The sequence below is a fragment of the Sardina pilchardus genome, chromosome 23 (assembly GCF_963854185.1).
Source record: "Sardina pilchardus chromosome 23, fSarPil1.1, whole genome shotgun sequence".
NCBI classification, from domain to species: Eukaryota; Metazoa; Chordata; class Actinopteri; order Clupeiformes; family Clupeidae; genus Sardina; species Sardina pilchardus.
The window spans coordinates 11,954,150-11,979,731 of record NC_085016.1 but is presented as its reverse complement, the minus strand read 5'-3'; the positions used below and the strand labels follow the sequence as shown (position 1 = coordinate 11,979,731).

Here is a 25,582-nt window from a genome sequence, read left to right as displayed (position 1 = left end):
TTTGGAGCTTCTCAAGCAGGCAATGAGAAAATAAGCAGGCATGCTTCATTGGCTGCCACTCTTGTGGCAAAGCAGTGTAGGAATTGACACAAAGAATCGAATGGCACCCTTAATTGCACTACTATAAGAGGAACTTTTTCATTTTAAATCGGGTGTTAACTTATTGACCACAGCTGCGTGCACCCGCCACACGGTTCCGCTCGGAGGTTATCTGTCAAGAGGAAATCTTTGAAAGGAATACGTCATTGCAGAACGCCAAACATGGATTTTTTCGGTGTTCCGTGCTAAATCTGGAGAGCATGAAGCAAGAATTACACAAGCCAACTGACAATTGCTCTGATAGAATCATGTTGGGGTTCCATATGATGCAGACTAAATGGACAGTCCCATTTCACCTGTGTATTTCTAACACAGTGTCTGCACATCAGCTTGACAGGTAAAAGTACTTTAACAATGTATAAAAGGCTTGCTCCTGGCGCGTCAGTGTGGTTGGAGCGATAACTTTTCACTGTCAGGATGTGGAATTACTGCTTCACAAGTGCACCCAGTCACACAAGGCCCTCACTCACGTCTAATTGACAATATTGCAGAAGAACATGCTCAGAGTCAAAGGTGAGCGAAAGGATTAGGGTAAGTAGGGACATCTTTTCACTGTCGCAAACATACATATAGAATGTTCAAATGGCATGCTGCTTATATGATGCTTTTATTTATTCAAGTGCCTGGAGAACTATTCAATTGGTAGTCCAGGCTTTTACTTGCCTCAATTGCACACAAGGCCAGGCCTTCACGCACAGGTTTTGTCAGCAGATATAAAATATTATCAAATTGAATGCTATGAAATCAAATTGATCACAGTATAAATAATCATGGAATGCACACATGTAGGCTACTACTAAATCATCATATCGTATTTTGCTATGGAAGTGCACCAAACCAACACTTTACCAAAGCTCCTTTTCTGCTCTATTTGTACCAGTTTTCTGATTCTTCCATCATGTACACCGTATAAATATTTGATCAAATTGATCTTGTGTATTGGCAATGTGGAGGTCTTTTGGGGGGGTTACATGTTCATGAACTACCTCTGACTTTAATGAGCTTCTCTGTGAATTTTGTCGGACACTTTTTAATTATTGATGCCACAGGTATCCGTTAAGTTTGGGGAATTGGCTCTGAACTCTGCTCGTCATTTTCTTACCTGAAGCCTGTTCTCTCTACAACAAAACAGCCTGCCATAGAGAGAGGGGAAAAAAAACTGTCATCCTGTCTTCTTGCACTTTTCAACTCTTCTCTCCTCAACAGGCCTGTTAAAATAAATGGGGGTGGCCTGATTTCAAAACGGATTAGCTTGCCTTGCAGAACAATCTATTCTCGGCAAAGAAAGTAACTCATTGTCTCCGAAAAACTACTTATCAGCACAAATATTTTGGTAGGAGGCCAGGTTCAACTCCGCGGACTAGACAAAGCACGCTGAAGGAATCGTGTGCCTTTGCTTTGCAAGTTAAGCCGGTACGTAGCATGTAACTACATTAGGCTAATCTGCTGAGTCGGCACTGCCATGCCCAGCTCATTATCGAGTGAATAACTGTTCTCTGCAGAGAATGACTGTACATAAATATGTATGCAATTGCATAATTGCACCCACGTATCTATACACTCAATTGTATTTTTACGTGACAATTTGCAGAGTTAATTTGAAGTGCTTCATTGACTACAACACAGAGCTTTAAAATGACTGTATGTATAAAATACTGTATGTACTGTAAATACCACTGAGTTCATCCCAAGGGACACAGAATTCCTTGGATGCCAACATATTTGACAGTTGGCAGTGCATGCATTGCTTCTAGTTGTATTAGTAAAATTATCACAAGCTCTGATAACAAAAAAAAATATATATAGGCCTATATATATATATATATACAGTATATTGACATTAATAACATACATTTCCAGAGGTGTAAAGGCATAATTGCCTTTTAAATGTAGAGATGAAGACACAATTCAGGAATTCAATGGCCTAAAACAAGTAAAGGTAGTCCATATTATCTCCCCAATCATCAGCAGGTATTACTGTAAATTCCCCCTGTCTTACCTTCACTTTGATAAAAGAAACAGCTTCTGCTGTGTTGCACCAATGCTATGTGTTATTTTGGAATTCCACACAGAGAGGGGGGAGAGAAACACAGACACAGAAAGAGAGAAAGAGAGAGAGAGAGAGAGAGAGAGAGAGAGAGAGAGAGAGAGAGAGAGAGAGAGAGAGAGAGAGAGAGAGAGAGAGAGAGAGAGAGAGAGAGAGAGAGAGAGAGAGGGGGGGGGAGGGAGAGAAACACAGACACACTCCTGTAATGTACATCATTTGAGCCTTACTTCCCTTTCAATGTGCAACTGTTTGCAACTGAAAAATGAAGTACCAATGCAGGAAGCGAATGCCAGTTATATCACGGGCAGTGCCTCCAAAACTCGTTTGCTCAAATAAAATCACATTTGCAAGAAGGGGGAATAAATTATGCTGCCAGCTCCCTGTCTCTGCTTCACTGCTCTGCATACAAATCAAAGGAGGAACATGAACCGCTAATTGTTGCACATGAAAGTGCACTTCCAAGGAACATTTGACAGTTCCTGCCTCACTTGCAATGGTAGCAACTCCTCCCTCCCCACACAACCTCCCCCTCCATCCCCCTTCCGCATCCTCTAGCTTCATCGCCCATCCATCCTTTCCTACCCCCACCACCACCAGCACCACCAGCACCACCTTTTTGCTCTCCTCCTTTTTTTCCATCACCCTCTTCTGAGAAGCAACACTACCACACTACCAGACCCAGCACACAATACATAATACACGTGCATTGGGCTAGATGAAGAATTACGACCCAGCTCGCTAAGGATTGTCAGTTTGCCTTGCACAAGTATCATAACAGCCTGTTCCTAGCCATCAGAGGGACTCCTGCCTAATGTGTGGCAATGATTCAACAGCAAGCTCCAGCTCTGAGACAGTGGGCTTAAGGGCTTGTGTTTTAATACTATCGCACTGGTCTACTTTATTGCCTGTGCTGACGTGGTAATTTGGCATTTGTTTAATGAGAGCCATCCCAGACACATTTGACTTACTAACCCTTGACAGTAGACTCTCCGGCAGCGCGATGAGTACAGATTGAACTTAAATGAACCGCCATAGCTCCTGCCAGTGTGGCAGAAATTATCCGTTTTTTTATGGCTCTTGACAATTTCTCAGCTAGCAGTACAACGCACTTTAATTGCCGAGGAAAATGAAACTACAGGACAGAGTAAAGAGTATTTTACTGGGAAGGATGAAAAATGGACCCAACAAACCAAAACACACACACACACACAAACACACACACACACAGGGATTTACTCTCACAATTACTCACCACAAAGTTAAGAACGTTGGCTTTGCTCCCACAGCAGGACCTATAATCAGACAGATAAAAACAACGGGAGAACAGCAGAGGTTAACATCATGTGTTTCCAGAGGACACACCGCACCAAATAGAATAGAATGCTCACTGATGACAGTTGGGATATGACTAAGAGGAAAAGCAGTTACTTGGAATTAATATAACACGCAAATAAATCTTATATAATTAAGGATGACAGGGAATGACAGTCCCACTTCAATTAGAGTCCATGTTCTTCTTATGGAAGTGTACATTTCCTTATGGATTAGTGTAATCCTTTTTTCCTTTTTTTAAATGGTAGTGGAGGAATATGGTAAATTCAACAAGGAATGCAATCTTATCAACCATTGGCCAATTTAACTTCTATTATGAACTTCAATGAACAATGTGTAATAAGATGAAATATGTTCCAGAACATTCTACAGTGCCACATATGTCCACAGAGATAAGCTACCGCAGACATATTTACACATCCATCAGGAGTGCCGCATAGGATGAGTTGAAATAGTATCGTCACTACAGCCAGATCAAAAGGCAAAAAAACAAACAAACAAAAACAAACAAACAAACACAAAATGATACTGCATTGGATGCCTTTAAAACAGCTGTATTAAACAGTTCATATTACTCACACCAAGTACAAAATGATAACAAATGCCCAGAGCGACTACTTAACACAGCAAATACAGTACCTACAATGGCGTGGGACTAATGTGACATTTTTATGCACATAGTACTACTCTGTGTATGCAAATTCACAAGAAAGAGCCTCACATTGATTCAAAAGTGTAAAATTAACACTTTGATGATGAGTCCTTGGTATGATACATACATACATATTTAACTTTTCATAATTGTTTGTAAATGAATGGAAGGTCCTTGCTGCATGCAATTGACCCATATGAGTTGCCTTGGGGAGGGCCCCAGTGGTTAAAACAGCCCTGGCCATAAGCCCTTGAATTTTAAAACTTGAAGAATTACAAAGTTTGACGCTGAGTTAATACACATGGGATGGTATGGAGAAAGTTTGATTAAATCTAGACAGAGCTAAAAGCAAACACATTCTGTAAATGTTAAGGCAGACAGCATAGTGACTACAGCAACTATGCATTTTTTATCAGTACAAAATGCAGCACAGAAGGTTTTAATGGTTTTCTGTGAAATCAAATAGATCAAACTATTCACAGAATGGTTTTGATTGTTGACACCCTTTTATCTGCAGTCCCAATAGGAGTGTTAGGGGGCAGAAGTATTGCAATCTGTATGGTCTTCCTGCTTGTCTAGCTGTTTGTCTGTGTGTGCGTGTCTCTCTCTCTCTCTCTGTGTTCTTCTTCACTAGTTACTGGTTTAATTGCTCCAAAGATAGAGCGTCACTATACCTTCGGTGCTTGTGAAGAATATAGTCTGCAGTCACCGATCTGATCTTGTTAAGGATTTAATTGTATATGTTGCATTATGCTCAAGGGCACCATAGTGGCAACCAGGAATCGAACCCATAACTTTTGTGGCTATAAAAAGAGATAGTTTATTGATATCATGGGAAATGATCAAGTACCAACCTCTTTGTTTTAATCCAGATATGACATTTTACGACTAAATTACTTTTATTTGCATCCAGTCTTTTATGAATTTATTTTCAATCAATAGTTATTCAACTAACAATGCTTTGTGGACATTTATCTCCTTATCTCTTCAAACGTAGCACTGTGCTGTACTGTGCATTAAGTGTGTTCTGCTTTTGGTACAGTATTTCCACTCACCATCACCATGACTACATTGACCTGATCGTTTTCAAAAGGAAAGGAAAAGTATAGTTTTCAAAAATGAAATCTTGTGAAGGTTAACAAATAAAGTCAATCAAATTCACCAGTTACTCTTATACACTCCACCTCCTTAGCGGCTGACACCAAATAAATAAAGAAAATTGACACTACTATGGAGGTCATATATACCGTTTATCCCTTTTGACACATCAGAGCCTGTTTGAAAATTCTCCTTTTGTGTAACCCCTCTTGAAATTCATTGTGTGCTGACCTTCCACAAGTGCGATGAATCAGATGGAGGACTGAGAGTGGCAAGCAAAAAAAGAAAGAAAAAGATACAATTCATTTAAACAGATGAAAACCCGTCAGAAGCTCCAGAGATAAGAAGGTGTCCTGTGTGACTCCTCGGCCCTGACCTGGGAGTGGAGAGGCCGTCCTCATTAGGCCTTAGTATATACAGGATGCCACCTATGATTCTGCAGAGCCACAGGTAATATCCCCTGGGCGTCACAAGAGTATTCTATGAACCCACTCACGATACCTCTCTGCATATTATGGCCATGTGTTAGATGAAATGGGCTGGATAACTCTGGAGTACTTTTTAATGGCTTAGAGTTATTCAAGTTGTTCAAGTTGAAAGCATACAGTAGCTACATGTTTAGTTTGTCTGTGTTTGCAGCAGTTGTTTTGGGTATAAAAAGTACACCTTAAATTGATGCTTAATATAGTAATTAAAATTGTTCACTATCATAGCAACAATATCTTTGCACAGAGGAAAAGAGACAAAGTTCCTTTTAACCTCTAAGAAAAAAAAATCTAAAAAGCATTATTATAATGAAGGCGCAGTAGAGCATGGGTGTGAACTGGTTATAATGAAATTTGTTTGGCTTGCTAACCTCATATGACACAGTCAGGACTCCAGGCCTTGGTTTTGTATATGGCACATTAGCAAACTGTGTCTGTAGGGGCATTTAGTATACTATGACCTTTAAGTATGCTATCTGCGATGACATTTCAGTTGATGAATGGCAGCTGATATTATGGTCATTGATACTTCATCATGAAGTTACCCTTTTACTTGCCAATAACATTTCCAATGGTGATTTCCCCTACGATAATTAAGGGATTTCTTGTCATATAATTACTGTTTGTGTGTGTGTGTGTGTGTGTGTGTGTGTGTGTGTGTGTGTGTGTGTGTGTGTGTGCGTGTGTGTGGACTGAATGTGTGGTGTAAGAATTCAGCCCCACTTCAAATGAATCAAATCAGGGTATACATCATACTGTCATACAGTATATCCAGATCTACGTTGGTATGGTAATGAAAACAACATTCCATTTTGAGCCAAAAACACATTATTTGTATGCAAATTCTATACAAAATTAGAATAGAACATCTAAAGCTTGAATGGACATACAGTATGTGCTGTTTATCCACACATTCATTTTTTTTTTGGCACAGGGGAATCAGGCCTACCTGAAATAGCCTGAGAGTAGTTGTGATGCAGCACAGGTTTCCCTCAGATTATAGCTCGAGCTTTTTAAGCGCCAACATCTCAAAGGACTCGTGATTTAGTTTTGTGTGCATGGATTTAAAATGCAGCATCCTGATCTGTGGATATTATTTGAATGGACTGACAGAAAGAGTGAAGAGTAAAAAAAAAAAAAAAGAAGATGGGTTTGGGATTTGCCGTCCATGTAATTACAGACAGACAAGTGGACAGGCTACTACTCCAGCATAAGGAAGCACCTGTCTGTTGTGGACCTTGACCTTTCAAATGTAGGTTGTCTAGCGACTCGGTAGCAGACCACTCACTTGCTGCTTCCTCTCTCTATGCCTATTACCACAGCTCACCCAATCACTGTCCAAGAGAGGTGCCTGATTGCATGGATAGAACCGCTGACATCCAGGGAGAGCGAAATGTCCAGAATTCATTTGAGAATGAACGTTTGGTTAGACTGTGTCTATCTCTCTCTTTTTCTTTCTCTCTCTCTCTCTCTCTCTCTCTATCATACACCCACAAACACACAACCCCCGCCCCCAACACACACACACACACACACTTAAACCTCACCTGTTTCTATGTTAGTTAAGTCAAAAGTACATTTTCTCACTTCTTTCCAGATTTTCTACAACAATCTAATCCATGTCCTATTTACATCATTCAAGCCTTGTATGAATGACACGTTGGTGTTGATCCCTGAATTTAATTAGCACATACCATTTCATGTTCTATAACAATTAAACACAACACATGCCGCTGCTCTGCTCCAAGTGACTTTTGAGAGTGAGATATATCTCCTTCTAGTCCAATATGACCCCCAGTCCCTGCCTTCTCACCCTGTCAGAGAGGAGCATGGCGACAAGGTTAATACAGATGTCACACCTCATTTAGATCACTCGCACATCAAGGGGCTCTGAAGCAAATCCGCTGCAATTTGGCCCCAAACCTCTCTCTCTCCTATACAGGGAACGAGGCGAGTTGGAGGAGCTGGCCTTTCACACACTCCCACAGTTTTGAGTATCTTGCATGGGAACTCTTGGAAGGAAGCTCGGCTTTGTGTGCTTCAGCACGCCTTCCTGAGGTTGTGGCTGTGTGCTGCAGTCAATTCCCGCGTGGCTGATTCCACCCCAGTTTGCACAGAACATTTGCTGAGTGTGCACTTGGCATTTCAGGTAGGGACAAGGAGTTGGAGGTGTGCACACTGTTTTTTTTTTGTTGGCAGCGGAGTGCAGGATGTATACAGTGTGGAAAATGGCAGCCCTGCTCGCTTGTGTCCCTCTCACACATTCCTCTCACAGCCTCATGCAGTGGATTGAATGAACCATGGGGGTTAGGGATGTTTCCCCCTGTAGAGACCCCCCCATGCACACACACACACACACACACACACACACACAGGCACACACTGCCAGTACACACACACACACACAGTGAGACACGGCCAGTACACACACACACACACTCACTCACACACACACACAGACACGGCCAGTAGCTTGTCACTCCCTGTTCAGAGAGTGTCCCTGTAGAGTGCAGATAGAACCCTCCGGGGGCCATGCAGTCATTGTTTACCATTGCGAGGGGCCGCCGAGGGAACTCCTGCCGAGTTCCAGAACGCCACTTATGGCCCCAACATGCATCAGAGGAGTGGAGCACCTGCCAAGCCCAATAGCCTAAGGTATCTTTCCCTCTTTCCTTTTCCTCTCTGTTCCTCTCTCCATCTATCTTACTGCAGGGTGCTGCCTTTAGGGGGATCCCCCTCCACCACCACCATTGCTAGTGCCCCCACCACCCACCTGCTCACCAAAGACTTCCTGCTTGTGCACCCCACCCCCCCACCGTGTCTCTTTGTTTTAATCCGCCGCAGAGACATTTCCGTGTGGATGGCCGAGCACTCCATTCTTCAAACGCAACATGGTTCCCTCACTTTGAACTGGTAACTCCAAGGTCTCCACTTGATCCATGTCGCCTGCAAGGGTTTTTTTTCTCTCCCTCTCTCCCTCTTTTTTCGCTTGTGTCCTTTGATAAAGTGCAGTCATCGTATGAACCAGAGGCACCGCACCGCGCTGAACAGCGAGCATATCCCCCGTGTAAAGGTTAACAAGTGAAGCAACCCGCTATATCGGATCATCATCATTTTTTTTTTAACTCCACCCTTCTGCCGACTACGTGCTAATTTGACAAGGCTAAAGTGTTAAGACATGCAAAAAAGTTTCATTTGCAAACACATTGCTGTCTGTTTCATCATTTTGCCCTTTTCCCTGGTGAGTTGGCCAATTGAATTGTAATGAGTCACCTGACTATATTGCCAGAAGGGAAAAGAATCCTTTAAAAAGTCTTCTTTTAGGGTACATGGGCGAAAACCATGAAATGTGTTACGTTGGGGGGTTGGGGGTTGGGGGGGGGGTGGATCTGTCCTCTCTTTCTCAAAGCAGAGTTGCTAAGGCTATGGGGGAGGCAAGTGAACATCTTATGAATGTGATATTTATTCATAGATAGCCTATACACACCATGTGGAGAGAGCAGAGTCTGCCAACATGCCATCTCATTTTCATAACAGGTTAAAGTTGAAATATGTGACATTTATGGGTACGACAGAATATTACGCTTTACGTGTTTAATTAAAACACATCAAAAGGCCAAAGAAGAGGACAATGGGAGACGCCATTGAGTGGTGAAGTGTAATTAAGTCACTCTCTGATATCCAGTCAAATATCTTGACTATGATACAATTAAAAGCATAATTCAAGATAATAGAAATATTCAATTTGCCAAATATGTAATTTGAGAGTTGGCTCTCAGAGTTTCTTTTATTAAGGCAATGATTCTGAAGCAGATTAAAAATTAAAGTTTGATGATTTGGAGTTTTTAAAGACTCGGAGAAAAAAACAAGCTCAGACACTCAAAGGAGATTCAAAGGAAATCTTCCTATAAAGACTTTCCAACCAGGCATACTGAATTGCACAGAAGAGGTCTGAGCGAAAGGATTTTGCAATTCACAGAAAAAAAAAAAACATAACATTCCCCTGGGTTTCCTGCAGTAATTGAATTGTTCATTCCATTGTGGATGAAATGTTACATGCGAATGGACTGTCAATCAATATGCATTCACGAGGTTGTCTATATGTGGATGCAAAGTTGTTTGTCTGGAGTGGGCTCCGGAGAAAGTGTCCGCTCAGCACCAACATATGGATGATGCTGCTTTGGAGATCAAAGGAGAGTGTTGCAGAGTGACTCGCAGCAAATACAATTGCACAAAAAAATGTAAACATTAACAACAAAAGATGCCGATTTAATGATGCCTGTGCTATGGTGCACCAGCGTCCATTATGACAAATGCAAAAAAGATGAAGACAAAGGGGGGAGAAAGCCAAATGCATTATTATGCCAGTTTGTTTCCGAGGTGACGTGGCGACCCAGAGCAATACGCGGTGAAGCATGTGAGAGCATTGATTAAAATTCACCAGCCTCCATCTTAGTGACTTGCCCACTGAGCTACGGCGATATGTAAAGAGGCTTTTGCTGCCAACACCGGTTGCCCCCATTTACACACAAAGGTTAATCAGAATGGAGCTAGTCATTGACGTGATTTCATGCTCCTCCTCCTCCCAACTTCGACAAAGCAGTTTATGGTTTCCGACGTGACATCAGGACATACCTCATGTACCACTAGCTTCAGGCATCATTCGTCAGCTGGACTATTGATCGCTAATTACAAACGTGTTAACACAGAGTAATGCCGCCTCTTTACTCCAACATTAACCATGTGAGTGTGTGAACATCCACATACACACTGACTGCTGCATACTGAAAGGACTAACATCTCCTTTGGATATGTGCCACATATCAGCTATGATTTTACGACTATCAAATGATTGCATTTCACTGTTCTGCTTTTTACTGTAAAGTTTGATCATCAAACGTCGGGCTGGAGGCTGTAAGGACCTCGTCAGTGCAAAGGTTGTGTCATTATAAAAAAAATACACTTAAGATTAATAAATGGCGTAAATCAGCAATTGACCTCAACAGAAGAAAAAGCTAAATAAACCCATAAGTAAGACATGCAAGGCATAACTCTTCTACTCTATTTCTTGTCTGTTGTTTTCTTTGATCTCCCTGCGCTGTTTGTGAACTCTCCATGGTTGTGATCATTTTCCATGCTATAGCAGCGCAACAGTGGAGGCGGCGTCCATGCAGCACACTCAAGCCCAGTGCCCACAGGGGACCCTGGCCCGACCTGAGGTCATTTCCTGAATCTCACTCCTTCCCACTCATTTCCTGTCTACTCTTCTACAATCTTGTCAAGAAGCTAGGAATGTATTAAAACATATTGTCTGTGGAAAAAATGGAAAACGAGGAGACAATTTTTGTGAACAAACTTGAAATGACCAAAGGGCTAATGTCATAACAACAATATGACATATTATGCCCCTGGTAACAAAATAAAAGAGCATAGAACTAACACCAAAAGCTGATTTCAGATGCTCGTCAGCTCATAACTCATTGTGTTGAAAGAAATGTTTCACAGAGGAGAAAAAACAGTGTCAGAAAAAGCTTTTGCTTTTGCAGTCAGGGGCAAAGTCCCTAATTAAGGACATGTGTTGTCATGATGTAAGAGTGTGATTCTCCTCACGGCCTACTTCGGCACTGTGTTACCCTGCTCAAGGGAGTAGAGGATTCTCCACGTGCCCCATCTCGTCCTCACCATCTTTTTTTGGGGAGTGTGTGTGTGTGTGTGTGTGTGTGTGTGTGTGTGTGTGTGTGTGTGTGTCAGTGTGTGTGAGTGTGAGTGTGAGTGTGAGTGTGAGTGTGAGTGTGAGTGTGTGTGTGTGTGTGTGTGTGTGTGTGTGTGTGTTGATTGGCCTGCTCCCCCTAAAACTCTCTCGTCTGTGAAGGATGTGCTCATTTGTCCACAGTGGCTTGTCTGCTGTTCACTTGGCTCAAGTTGCCCAGACTTTTATTTCCTACAAATCTGTGTCTTGGTGAATGGTCACTTTGTTATCAGTCTTTCGCTCATGGACAGCTCCCTTTCTGTAACTCCTGCCATCTATTTCATACCTTGTCACTCAGTTGACCACCTTTTCATAGCTGGTGCACACACAGATATCTCTGCCTGTGAACAAGTGCCAGTTGAGCAGTGTGTGTGTGGAGAGAGTGTGTGCTTTTGTATGTGTGTAGCTTTACTACTGAAATTAATGTTAAGGGGAGCATCGGGTAAATGTGTACAACATATAGTGAATTGTTCCCGGTTGACCATCTATGCAAATAAATCAATATCAATACCACTAAAATGTAACAAAAGGTCTTGAATTAGCTGAAGTGCATTAGAGACCAAACATTTAAAAAGTGCATTAGCCCCAAATATACAATGGCCAAAGTTAATCTAATTTTGTGAACACAAATGGCATACACACTGTTTCTATTTAAGATTACACTTTTGTACTTTTGTAAAGTTTTGAGCCGTTGTTGTTTTAAAATGTTACCCATTCTTGTTAATGTATTGATATGCAAATTAGTGTCGTTTTTTATGCACTTTTCTGTGGATTTTTTTGTGGGTTCTCTCAAAGATCTCTGTATACACAGCAGTTCTGGAGACTGCATAGTGACTGTCACCTTCACAAATCACTTTTTCGTAAAAATGTTTAGTTTTTGTAAGTCACTGCAGGCAATAAATGTACTGAGAAGGTTGAGGAGAAAGTCATATGAGCCCATATGTTCTGTAATAATTTTCTGTAGGAATCATCATACTCATTAATCAAACATCTGTTCCTGATACAAGGACATTGTTCCTATATGTGTAGCAACATTACAGCAATGATTTAAAAGTCATGCCTTAGGTCTAATGTACAACTTATTGCATAAAACTTTTGTATAATGCCTGCAGTATGTCAGTAAACTTTAGCGGTGGTAAAGAACTTTGTTTTTAGCAGTACAACAATAAACACTGGCTTAGGAAATAAAATGCACTTGTGGAATATGTGTTAGTTAAACGTTAATGCAAGATAATAAACAAAACAAATCTAAAATTGACCACACGTAAGATTTTTAGAAGCATGACACTTGTATGAATCTCTGACATTTTTTTGTGAGAGTACCATTTTTGTCATAAACAAAATGCTCTGTTATTTATTCAGTTGATTCGATAGATAGATAGATAGATGGATACTTTATTGATCCCCAAGGGGAAATTCAAGGTTTATTAAGATTCTGCTGCTTAAGGCCCAGTTCCTTCATAGCTGACAAATCACAGGCCTAAAGGCATCCAATGCACATTTGTTACCTTAAAAATAACATCTGATGGTAAACTAAGTTGTAATAGGGAGGATGAGGAACATTTTGCATGGGTTTATGTAGCTCTAATTAATGAAGCAATATGGCACATGAGAGTGTCATTGGTAACAGATATCAGCTTCTCGCCTTGTTCCTAACAGCTGAATCACAGTCTTGGCAATATCCGATTCCAATGCCATATTGCTTTTATACTACAGTTCTACTCCCAACTAATAAAGTTTAAAGACAATTTGTGTTTCTGGAATCTGATTTTTTGTTGTTGTTTGTTACTGCTCCATTCCAAAAAAAATAATTCTTATTTTAGTCTTGACTTTTCTTGTTGCCAAGCAATGCAACACCCAACACTCAAGAGCCAAGTTCAATGAGAGAGCATATGCTTGTGCACATAATAATTTACCTACTTGCTTGTCTATTTGTCATGCTAAATCAAACTTCCCCCCTGCTTCATTTTCTCATTCAATAACTGTCAAATGATTGGACCATTCACATTCACACAACACCATCCTCTCTTTTCCTTCACTTTTCCTACATGTTTGTACAGTATATGAAGAACGTATGTGGAGGGCCCCCATGGCTGTGTTAGGGCCCCCAAATAGCTAAATCCGCCCCTGCTGTGGAGTTATTATACCTAGGGGGGATGTCCAGAGATATCAACACTCATGCAATAGGCCTACCTACTGTATCATCCAAACCAAAATTAATAAATATTTGCACCTAACTGTTGTATAAATGCTAATAATCAACTGGAAGCTGGCATGTGGCATGTTGACTTCCTCCCTCCTGGACAACCACAGTTCAGCTTTGGAAGGGCTGGAACATGTGATTAGACATCACAGAGCATGCATTAATTTATGAGGACGACAGCAGAGTGTTTTTTCTTTTTTTGCCTCCCTAACTGGCTCAGTGGATTTGCTAAACCTCCCCCTCTGTTTTTTAGAATGGCACTGTGGATTTGGGTGAGGTGGTAGGGGGGTGGGGGGTGTGTGTGGGGGGGGGGTGTACTGCACCTGTCTGAGGATGCCTGGATGGAACAGGAACTCTACCCCAGCAAATCTGACTGCGTCCTCTTATCGTTTTTCACGCTTCCGCTCCCTGTGGAGCCAGTGCAAACTTTGGCAGATTTACCCGAATCCTTATCGCGCAGTGCTCCCCCCTCCCCCATACCCATTTTCTTTCAAAGGTGTTCATGATTATCATATTCCCCCTTTTATTCCCACACGAATAAGTAAATAAACTTTACCAAAAAAAAAATGAGGGGAAAAAAAAAGTTTTGGAGTTAATCCGCACAGATATTCCAATGGTGCCTTGCTTATGCCATTCTGACCAGGCGCCTCAAGTCAGTCGGTAAGCGTTGATTGAAAGACTACCCACACTGCAATGAATAATTGACAGCTACGAAGAAGCTGGGATAAAATTGTGGAGAGAAGATTACATTTGAAAGGAATTCAGCTCAAATCCACCAGGGTCAAGTAATGTCCTCACAGAATGAAAGAATCCAGTCAATGTGGACCGAGCCCCCCCTCGGAGGCAACGATAAAGCCCAAAGACTCTCTACCTTGATATAGTGTCATTAAATAAGCATTAATCAGCACTTGGCTGACTGTGTGTGTCAGGCTAAATTATGACAGAGTGAAGTCCGAATCGGCACTCTAGACACTATGCAGCCTCTTCAACCCCCTGGCACTTTTTAAAGGCTCGGCGCGGAACCTGTGCCCATGCCCAAAAGATATTTTGAATAGCTGAGTCATGCTTTCTTAGTAGCTCTGAGCAGGTGGTGGAGCTCGGAAAGCAGATTCTGCAGGCAGCCCACATACCTCACCAGGAAGAGAATTCGATAAGAGAGAGAGAGAGAGAGAGAGAGAGAGGGGAAGGGAAAGGATGGGAGAGAAAAGATTGTGCTGTCCTTCAGTATACGTGTTTCATTGTCTGTAGATGGGCTGTCTTTAGATGAGGTGAGATTTGTAGTCATGTGCACCGGCTTATCTGATATGGCTGCTTTTTGTATTCTCTATTTGTATTGTATTTTGTATTCTAAAAAAAAAAATAATACTTGAACTTAATTAAGGTGAATATGGCAGGGAAAAAGTCTCATGAGGTCTCAACCTTTGATTTAAGAGGCAGATTTGGCATTTTTGAAAACATTTAAAATGGACTGCTGGTACATCCAAAATGTTGATTGAAAACAATTTTGATCAAGTTTGTGTTTCAAACGGAACTGTAATTATAGTCTTGAATTGCTTAGGAGAGATAACTGTGAGCTTACAAAGACAGACATGGCAAGGCCATTACTGAAAGGACAATGTAGAATATTTGCAAATGGTAAATGCAACAGGTTGCTACTATGCCTGTATACTTCTTTGGACAAATACAAAGAAATCCTCACTATACTAAGTCAATAACTAAACCTTGCCTATAAAACGATAAGTAACTATTCATGGGTCTCATCAGGTCCTTTTCCATAGGTGTATAAAATCAAGCACCCTGATTATCAATGCAGACTGCACACTTCATGGTGCACCTATGGAAAGGGACCTGATGAAACCCATGAATACTGCATTTGACCCCTGCATCATACACCTGCTATTTTACCCCACAACTTGCTATTTTCACAGGTAACTTGCACTGCATATCATAGGCATATGACAAGACAAATGCCATACATTTCAGTCATGGAGCAGTCATGTGAATGAAATTAGTATGTTCTTTATGCTGCAACTGGTTGAAAAATGAATATGAATAAAACACTCAGCGACAAGGAAAACAAATAGCAGGCTTTTTGAAATACTTGGACTGTTGATCTAGGTATGTATGCAACGAAATGGAGGGTTCCTTTTTTTTCTGTTATGCAGGAAACAGGTGGTCAAGCGGCATAAATCTGAGCCTTGTCTGATGTCTGCGGTCGAGCAATCAATCACGCTGGACATAGTGTCCCCACCCATCCCGGCTCTGAGGATGAATACTTCACCATTCCAATCAAGACCTCTCTGTACTAAAAATGCACACACACACACACACACACACACACACACACACACACACACACACACACACACACACACACACACACACACACACACACACACACACACACACACACACACACACACACACACACACACACACACACACACACACACACACACACACACACACACACACACACACACACTCAATGCAAAAGGGGCCGTGTGAGGTGAGGAAGAAGCTTGGGAAATTTACATGTGCTCCACCATTTTGAATTTCAAAACAAGTCAAAAATAAAGATAGAGTTTGAAAGATGTCAGTTGTATGATTGTATACGGTCTTGTGATCTATAAAAAAACCCTCAGTGTCCTGATGAATAAAATGGCTTTTGTGGAGTGTCATGCAATCAACAAACATGACAATAATCAATATACACACAGACACACACACACAAAGCATAGCAAATTTGTTCTCCATCAAGGCACAACCAGAGAGTACATCTCTGCGCTAGTTATTAGCAAGTCAAATTTTAATTGTTGAGCACTCTAGAAGGAGAATTGTAAATGAACAGGAAGCTTAAGTGTGTAATTATGCACATTAGCCAAACGAAAAAGCATAATTTGAATGCTTTTAGAAACACAGCGTAGATTGTGATTTTTGCTGACAACACTCACTCTTGCCAATGCCAATCCATTCCTGAACGGATGTCATTGTCATCAGCTGCACACTATTACAGTACTACGTTACCATATTTCCCTTGTGGATAGACTTAACAGTCTATCTAACGACAATTAAATTATCATTATTATTTCTCTATTAATAGCCTTCAACAATGAGAGTCTCTATCAGAAGGACTCACTTGTGACTGTTGTTGGCTATTATGACAAAAAACATATCTTTCTGGCACTTTTCAAATGATACTGGATGATCAGTGTGCAACCTGAAATGACCATCCAATCAGAAAATAGGAACTGCAATTTCACTGCCTGGCAACATTGATCAAAGTGTTGCTCCATGAAACATGACCTTCGCTGCATGACGCTGGACATTCTGTGTCACTCACCATCAACTGCCGTCATGTCCAGAGACAGGACAAGACATCTGTCCTGACATGACACTTGACTAAGGGAAACACTGATAAAGATGCTAAAGTGCTAAATATGCTGACAAATATCTACTCACTAAAAATGCTAAAAGATCTACTCACCATAGTGCTAAATGCTAAAGATGCATTCATTTATTCTGCCTCTTTTTTCCCCCTAAAAGCTGGGGCCATTTTCTTTGCTGACTACATCCAGTCACTCCTTAATAAAAAATGGCTCAGAGTGGATTCGGAAGCATCTCATTTGCCTAGAGTATCTGGCTGAAGCCGTTTGTTGTTTATGTTGATTAGTGCAGGTTGTTTCCATTCCAATTAATATTCATGGAAATCCTCTCCTTATTTCAGTCATGAAAGATGGCACTTGTCGTTAGCTGAAACAGTCATTCTTTGATAAGTGCAACAAGGGCAAACGGAGCCCCCTCTCTTTCCTTTTGTGTGGCGAAATTATGCTCGGCTTCCCCTTTCATATTGTAAACTCTGCTTCTGTGAAACGTGAGTCCATTATTTGCACCAAGTAATTTTAGAAAACTCGTCGGGAGGGTGCGAGTCATTATGCTTTCTCTGACAGCATTTTACATATTTTAAATGATAACTAAGCCAGGTCACAGTAAATGACTATTTTGATGCTCAAAGGAGTCTTTCAACTTGAAATGGAATTCAAACAGTTTCCCCTAATAGCCTAGGGATAGGGAGATATTTCATATTGGATCAGACATGGTGGGCATACTTATAAGGCTTTACGGATATGCTTCAGAGTGTTTAAGTGGTTTGGATGGGTGGATGACTGGTAGAAAGGAGTATCCGTTTGGCCAAGTCACCAAGTGCATTTTGAAATTCATCTCTACAACATCAATACATCAAACAATGTATCATTCTCAGCTCTACTACTACTAACTACTACTACTACTACTAACAATAATAACAATAATAATAATTATTTAAAAAGTATCATATAGTGTTAGTGTACATACACTGTACAATATACAGTACAGTATCTGCACCTATAGTGCAGTGTACTAGAGTATGCACCTACAGAACATATTGCAAGTGAATTCTTACGTAGGCCACAGATCCAACAACAGGTTGACTCTCATATGGCTTCTGGCCTTACATGTCTAGGAAACCCAACTGCTAGGGCTGATGACTCTCTCAGAACACAGAATACAAATAATGATGATGAATGCAACAGGAAAGCAGAGTATATCATCTACAGAAACCCAATCCATGACTTGAATGTGAGGCTTCTGGTTCAAAACTGAGGAACTCTATTCCAGTGCTGATGTTTGTCCGAGCAGAGAGAAAATTGCCAGGGTCTGAATTTGAATCTGAATATGCTCTAAAGATGACAGGCATACAGTATAAGCGCTGCAATGAATTGATTCAAAAGAAAAACACAAAATGGGGTAGCCTAGCTGAGGAAGGGGGGGGGGGGTCGGAATAGGAGGTAGAGAGAGAGAGAGAGACAGAGAGAGAGAGAGAGAGAGAGAGAGAGAGAGAGAGAGAGAGAGAGAGAATAAGTGTATAAAGAGAGAGGACCCCATCAAACGTGAGAGAAATCATCCTGACAGGAGCCCGCCAACCCACTGCCCCAATCATGCACAAAGGAAGCACACATACACACACACACACACACACACACACACACACACACACACACACACACACACACTGCACATCAAAACCCTACATGCACATTCAGAAACACTTAGAAAGATAGAGTGAGCAACACTCATACTCACAAACGCACAGACACCCAAACGCACACACACACACACACACACACACACACACACACACACACACACACACACACACACACACACACACACACACACACACACACACACACACACACACACACACACACACACACACACACACACACACACACACACACACACAAACATACAAATAAAGAAAAGTCATAAACATATGAAATACACTGTATATCATTTGCACAATCATAAAATACATTTGCACACAGAAAAACACTCAAATGATACAACCATGCAAAACAACACACACATCAACTCATCCACACACACAGAGAATACAGAGAATACTCACACTCAGACGCACGCACACACACACACACGCATACGAATGGCCTAAACCACTGTAGGATATTTGGAGTTTTCTCTCTCTCTCTCTCTCTCATTCTCTCTCTCTCTCTCATTCTCTCTCACACACACCCTCTCTCTTTCTCTCTCTGAGAGGCATGGTCCGGCGAGTGATGTTTTGCAAAGAGAACCCCCCTCAGTGAAATTAAAGCATTCCTCCAGTTGAAAGTGTTGCAGACGCCGTGAGAAAAATTAAATTAATACTACTCCTGACGTTGACGGCTCCAGAGGTTTCATCGGCCGAGAAAAAAACATTCCTCTCCCAAGACCCAAATGAAAAATAAGCCACAACAGTTGCGGCAGGGCGAATCATGTCCACCGCTGATAAGTGCACATCCCTCCACCCCGGTTCGAGACGACTTTACCGGCAGACTCCTATCATCATTTGGTGTATTTGCTTTCATTCTTCCCGTTTCTCTCTCGAGGCGGAAAATTTGCTTCGTATCATCGGCTGGCTACGCATGGAAAAAAAAAATCAAGTTGAAGTGCAGCCGCTTGAGCGGGCAGCGTGCTAAGACATTAGGCTGGTGCCGTTCAAGTGGGCCTCTACGGGCCAAACGTTTGACCCCCCCTTCGGAGTCTGTAAAGGGAAGACAGAAAAGAGAAGAAGAGCAACTGCATCTGAAAACTAGTCCGGACACGCGTGGTTGTTGGGCGACGGCTAAATACTTATCTGAAATACTAATCAGTTATTCAACAATGTAAGAGGACAATCTGTAATGATCTTGGATAAAGGCAAAAATGTGGCAATAATACAGCCTGATTTGCCTCTACCGTGTCCAATTAAGTTTTTGTTTGATTTGTTAAACCTGATTAAATATAAAGAACAAAATATAAACAGCCACTTGGCCCTGCAAGAAATATGCATCTGAATGAATTCCCTCCCATGACTGACAAAGGCAAATGCGCTATAATTTCAGACAGTTGTTCAATTTCCAGTCTGGAGGACGAGTACTGTCAAAACATTTTATTTTCACATGCATCAGATAGCCTTTTTTTGTTTTGTTTTGCAGTCAGCATGGCATTGCCAATCTGTTTGTCATAATAATACAAAGAGTACCTAAAACAGCATTTATCATCGCAATACTCAAGCCACAGCTTAGATAACAGGAAAACACAGTCCACCCCCTCCCAATCAATCTTCGTGACAGAGAAGTGCTGTGTCACATCAGCTCATTCATTTCCTTACAAGCAATGCTCTAGCAACACTTTTGGAGCAAGTAAATCAAAGTTGTGAGTCAGTAGGACTGCTGTCTTTGTCAGTGGAAGTCTGCATCTCAAGTCTCTACATGGTCATTATCGGCAAAATGTTTTCAAAACAGTTATATCATTGTTCATGATTATAGTAATTAGAATGCTGCTGCTGATGATGATGATGACGATGACAATTATTATTATTTAAAATTATTACTCTTTGCACTGTAGGTTATACTTTTAGACTTAATTGCTGAAAGTTCTCTCTATCTCTCTCACACACACACACACACACACACACACACACACACACACACACACACACACAGAGACACACACACAAGCACCTTAAGAAAAAAAAAAAAGCAGACCTACTGTAGCTTGGCGATAGCTAGTTGGCACATCTTCTTTTGTCACATGACCGCCATAACAGACATACAGCCATGAGTGAGCATGTGCAGACACAGAGCCAGCTCAAGCCAACGCAAACACAAAAGCCTGACACATGCGGGAGTGAGGTGGAGATTGAGGTGGGGTGGGGTGGAGAGAGAGAGAGAGAGAGAGAGAGAGAGAGAGAGAGAGAGACGGAAGCAGGTCTACCCATGAGACGCATGGCTCCGCCGTTTACTTCCTGTCACGTAGGATCAAGCCATATGGCATTCATCAGAAAGCCTGGCTGATACACCCCATACAGCTCCCCTGAGCCATAGGCATCTGTCACCGTGACTGATGCCTAAAGCCTCTGTTTAGATGCACAGGTATAGCTCTTCCACTCTGTGTGATGCTCAATGTACATTAACAATCCCCCTCCCCTCCCACCTGCCATAAAGAGGTGATGGGGGAATGCATTACATCTGATCACAGCCATGTTTAAGCCTCTAGCGTTTTGAATGAGAAATTATTTTGCCAACAGGTGAGAAACAGAAAACGGAGGCAGTTTTTGCAACTTATGCAACTTACATAGTTGAACTGTGCTAACAGGTTGCAAAATGACTTCAAACAACATTGCAACAACATTGGAAGTTTTTTTGTTGTTGTGACTGACAGTCAAAAAAAAACATTAATATCCTAACAATAAATCCATGCGGCTATCACAACAGATGTTGACATGGCACTTTGTTTTGTTGATGCTTCCTCAATCTCGCAAAGCTATTCAAGAAGCCGTCGGACTAATATTTCATTTAGAAATAACGAGTCATATTCCACGGGTGCGAGGCTGAATGATCTTTGTCACACCCCAGCTCACTCCAGCGACGCAATTCATTTTCACCGTTACACGCCTGTCTGGCACACCAACTGCTGAGGCCCTTTGTCATTGTGTCGTCTGCAGACCAAATTAAAGGTCATTACATGAGGTGCCAGACGTGGTATCACAACAAAAAAGACAAAGTATATCCAAAACAAAACAAAGCACACAAATGCAAGACGATTGTTTCCAGTATAGCTGGCTCATATTCCTTGTGCTGGTGTGTTACAGATGCCACTTTTGAGTATTATGGGAAGTTTGACTCAAGTGTCTCCTCTTATCTGCACATGGAATCGCTCTGTTTTTGCAAACAAAGGCAGGCGAAATTCGAGCGCTGATTCCTTTTTTTATAGCAAGACATAAAAAAAGTGCCATAAGCAGTGACATACTTAGGGATTCCTTCTTTAAAACATACAAAACTGGACAGAAAAAAAAAGTATGCTGACTGTACCGCACTGCATATTTAAAGACAGTGTCTGTGTGTCAGTCTCTATGTGGAACACGGCATGATGCACAGCGATAGCTGTCCCATCATCTGAAGGGAGGACGGAATTGCTAAAGACAAGAGTGCAACATGAAGCATCCCAGAGGAGGGGAGAGAACCGAGGGGGAAAAAAAAAATCCTAAGACAGATTCATTTACATTCAGTGACTTAACATGCAACCCATGGGTGTCAGACAATGTGTGGTATTATGCATATGAAGAGGCGACCTTCCAGGATGTACACATCCCACAGGCTTGCTGGAGACTTCAGCTAACCTTTCGCTCCTCCTCTTCCTCCTCCCCGTCTCCCCCCTACCTCTTTCTCCCTCGTGTCTGTCAGATCAAGCTTAATGAATGCTGCTCTTGAGTCATCTCCTATTCAGACTTGATCATAAGTCGAGCAAGTCACATCTGACACGGCGGTGCACAGAGGATGGCTAATAGTAATACGAACTCCTATCCCCGCCCCCCCCCCCCACACCCCCTTAGTCCAGTCCAATGTTGCCAAGACACGCCATACAATTCATCTACGCCATTGAAAAGCAAGGCAGCGACTGCACTGAGACCCCATGGCATTTCGTCTGTGATGACACACTGAGGCCACATAATTAACATGCAGTTGGCGGATATTCCAGTGAGCTACCTCTATCTCTCTATCTTTCTATCATCTGATTTTTTTTTCTTATCCTGACCTTCAAGCGACTCCCTGTCCAAAGTATCAATAATTACACTAAGCAGGTTTTAATCACCCCCAGACATGCTATTAGCTGTAATAAACTTCAACTTGGTCCAGGAGGGGTGGGGGGAGCTTATCTTTGATAACTCTCACTCATTAGACACAAATGGTTGCACCATACCCCTTTGCATGGGATTAATTCGGACACATACGCCATCCTACCCCGCTGCCTTTGACGACCCAAACTTGGCACCAGCCATAATCAAATGTGGCTTAAATTAATGAGGCTCTCATCAAAATTCAGTATACTGAGCTTTAAAAAACAGTGGAAGGCTCTATGGTTAAAGCTATAAATTGTAGGAAGTTAGCAAAGTCATGACTAAGCAATATTTGCACAGTAGGCCTACAGTACATCTGCTGGATACCTCTTTGATGGTTAACGTGACATTTACTTGATTCGTGCAATACTGCATCGTAAGACCGTGTGTGTCATTTATGATGCACAGACTTATGTCTGGCGATAGTGAAGACATCACGGAAGAGAGGAAAACATAAAAGATGATGTTGAAAGTGTCTGGCAGATTCAGAGGGTTAGCGGTTATAGGGTATTGCAGTGACTCACTGAGGACGAAGAACAAGAGGAAGAAGAAGACAGAGAACTCATATGGCCTACGGGAGGGAGGGATGGGGGTGGGGCTGTATATCTAAAACAGACCTTTGTGGAGGTGGAAATCATGACAGGGGGATTGTTTGAGGAGATACAGCCATGTATCAGAGAACTATATGAAACAGTATTGTAGCGACACCATTACAAGGGTATTAGTTACCACACACACAATACACAAACAGGGCAGTCACATTCATCACACGGGGATAAACACTAAAGAACATTACCCCAGCCGTGGAGCGAAAGGTTGGGGCACCTCCTGCACCGTTCACCGGCGACATTGGTTCGATTCCCGCCCCGCGGGCCTTTCTGGATCCCACCCCAACTCTCTCTCCCATTCACTTCCTGCTATTCTCCACTATCCTATCTACTTAATTAAAGGCATAAAAAGCCCAACAAATATAATTAAAAAAAGAAACACTACAAATGCTAACGCATACAGAACAAGGTAAATAAAAAAATAAAAAAAATAAAATTAAAAATGACATTACACAAACTCTGGAAGTCCAACAAGTCCAAAACACACCGATGCTATAGTATGTACCCTTGGCACTCTGATATGCCTTTTTCATTTGGTTGAGAAGGCTCTGGGTCTGTGGTATGTGTTCATGACCTGAACTTCAAGAACCAGAGCCACAACAGAACTCCCACTGCCAAGAATATGCAATAGGCCTATACGCTTGCTTACTGTACAGTATACCTGAAACTGATCAGGCTTATAATCGGTCAAATCTCATAATATGAAAAGACATGCCTATAATTAGTTGCACAATGTGTGATCATTCATTTGCTTGCATACAGTAAGAAAGAGACGATTGCAGCTTGAACACACTAAGAAGAAGAAACTGAATGAACTCTTTCTATGGCAACCGAAGGTAAAAAAATTAAATAAAATAAAAAAATAGGAATTTAGATTGGATACAGTTCAATTAAACATTAGGATGGGAATAAATAAGTATGGCTATGGTCATCATGGTTCTAGTTATTAGCAGACGTCTTTGTCCATATATATAAGTAAAGTAAAAGACCATGCCAATCTCTTGCTATGGTGAAGGGTATGTGATGATGTGGGGCTATTTTGATTCCAAAGGCCAAGGGAACTTTATCAGGATGCATAATATCCTGGATCCATGAAATAGCTAGCTGGCCTTTGAAAATAAAAACATATACAAATTTTTCTCCTGCTCCTATGGGAATTTAGCATAGGGGTCAAAGATAACTAGTTTACTTATATATATAAATATATATATATATTCCAATGTAATACATTTAATTTATTTATTTCTGTAGTGTAGGCTTCGCTAGGCTAATCGGTTGCAAGAGTTGAAAGGTCAAACCGTGCAAAACAAGACAGAAGAAGCCATGAGAATTAAGTGTTTAAGCTAGCTTGGCTTCTCTACTCTGCAGCTGAAAGTTAAAAAACCGAACGTGACAAATATTGTATTCGCATGTAATGTGTACGGTCTTCTTTGTGTTCGGACCGAATCTACAGTTGAACTGAATAGTTAAGACTGAGCAGAGTTTTCGATGTGAAGAGTTTATGATATGAGTGAACTCGACACAACATTTAAAGTTAGCTATTCATGCTAGGCGCATTGAAGCTTGAAGAAAGGAGTACTGCCGCTCCGCAGGTGAATGAGGTTATGCGAACTATGGAGGTTCCAGACTGCATGTTCGTGAGGAGTTCTACACAGACTGCAGACATGGTAGCCCTAACCACCTACCGAGAGACCAAATTGCATCAAGGTACTGTGAGTTTGTTTCCCTTTTGCTTACCTTAGTGAAGAGCAATTGCTTTTAGGGCAAGCCGAACCCAGCATTCGCCTCACGCAGCATTTGGTTGGTATTTGCCAGCTAGGAGCTGTCTGGGGCAACATGGAGGACCGAATTAAGAGGTCAAGATCGGCCTATCAGAAATTGTTTTGTGAATAAGCAAAACTGGGTGTTCAGTTCATAAATAAGGTTCATACAGTATGTCATGCTAAATACTAGTCATACTACCTACTGTAAGTCACACTATACAATTATAGCCTAATTAGTAATTTTAGGTGAACTGATAATATTGAATAATGTGTGGTGAAGGTTGTATGCAAAGTAGCTCAGAGGTTCCCAAACGTAAGACTACGTTAGCACCTACATTCACCAAACG

At 41.6% G+C, this 25,582-nt stretch overlaps 1 long non-coding RNA gene across 1 annotated transcript in view; it reads right to left on the bottom strand.

Annotated features, from left to right (window-relative positions):
* LOC134071586 (uncharacterized) overlaps positions 1 to 25,338 on the bottom strand; it is a 31,399-nt gene extending 6,061 nt beyond the window's left edge. Inside the window, exons 1-2 of the long non-coding RNA XR_009937088.1 lie at positions 25,210 to 25,338; positions 3,399 to 3,438 (exon numbers count right to left, since the gene is read on the bottom strand). This is a non-coding gene — a long non-coding RNA (uncharacterized LOC134071586). The remainder of the gene's footprint in view (positions 1 to 3,398; positions 3,439 to 25,209) is intronic.
* Positions 25,339 to 25,582: the final 244 nt, after the last annotated feature.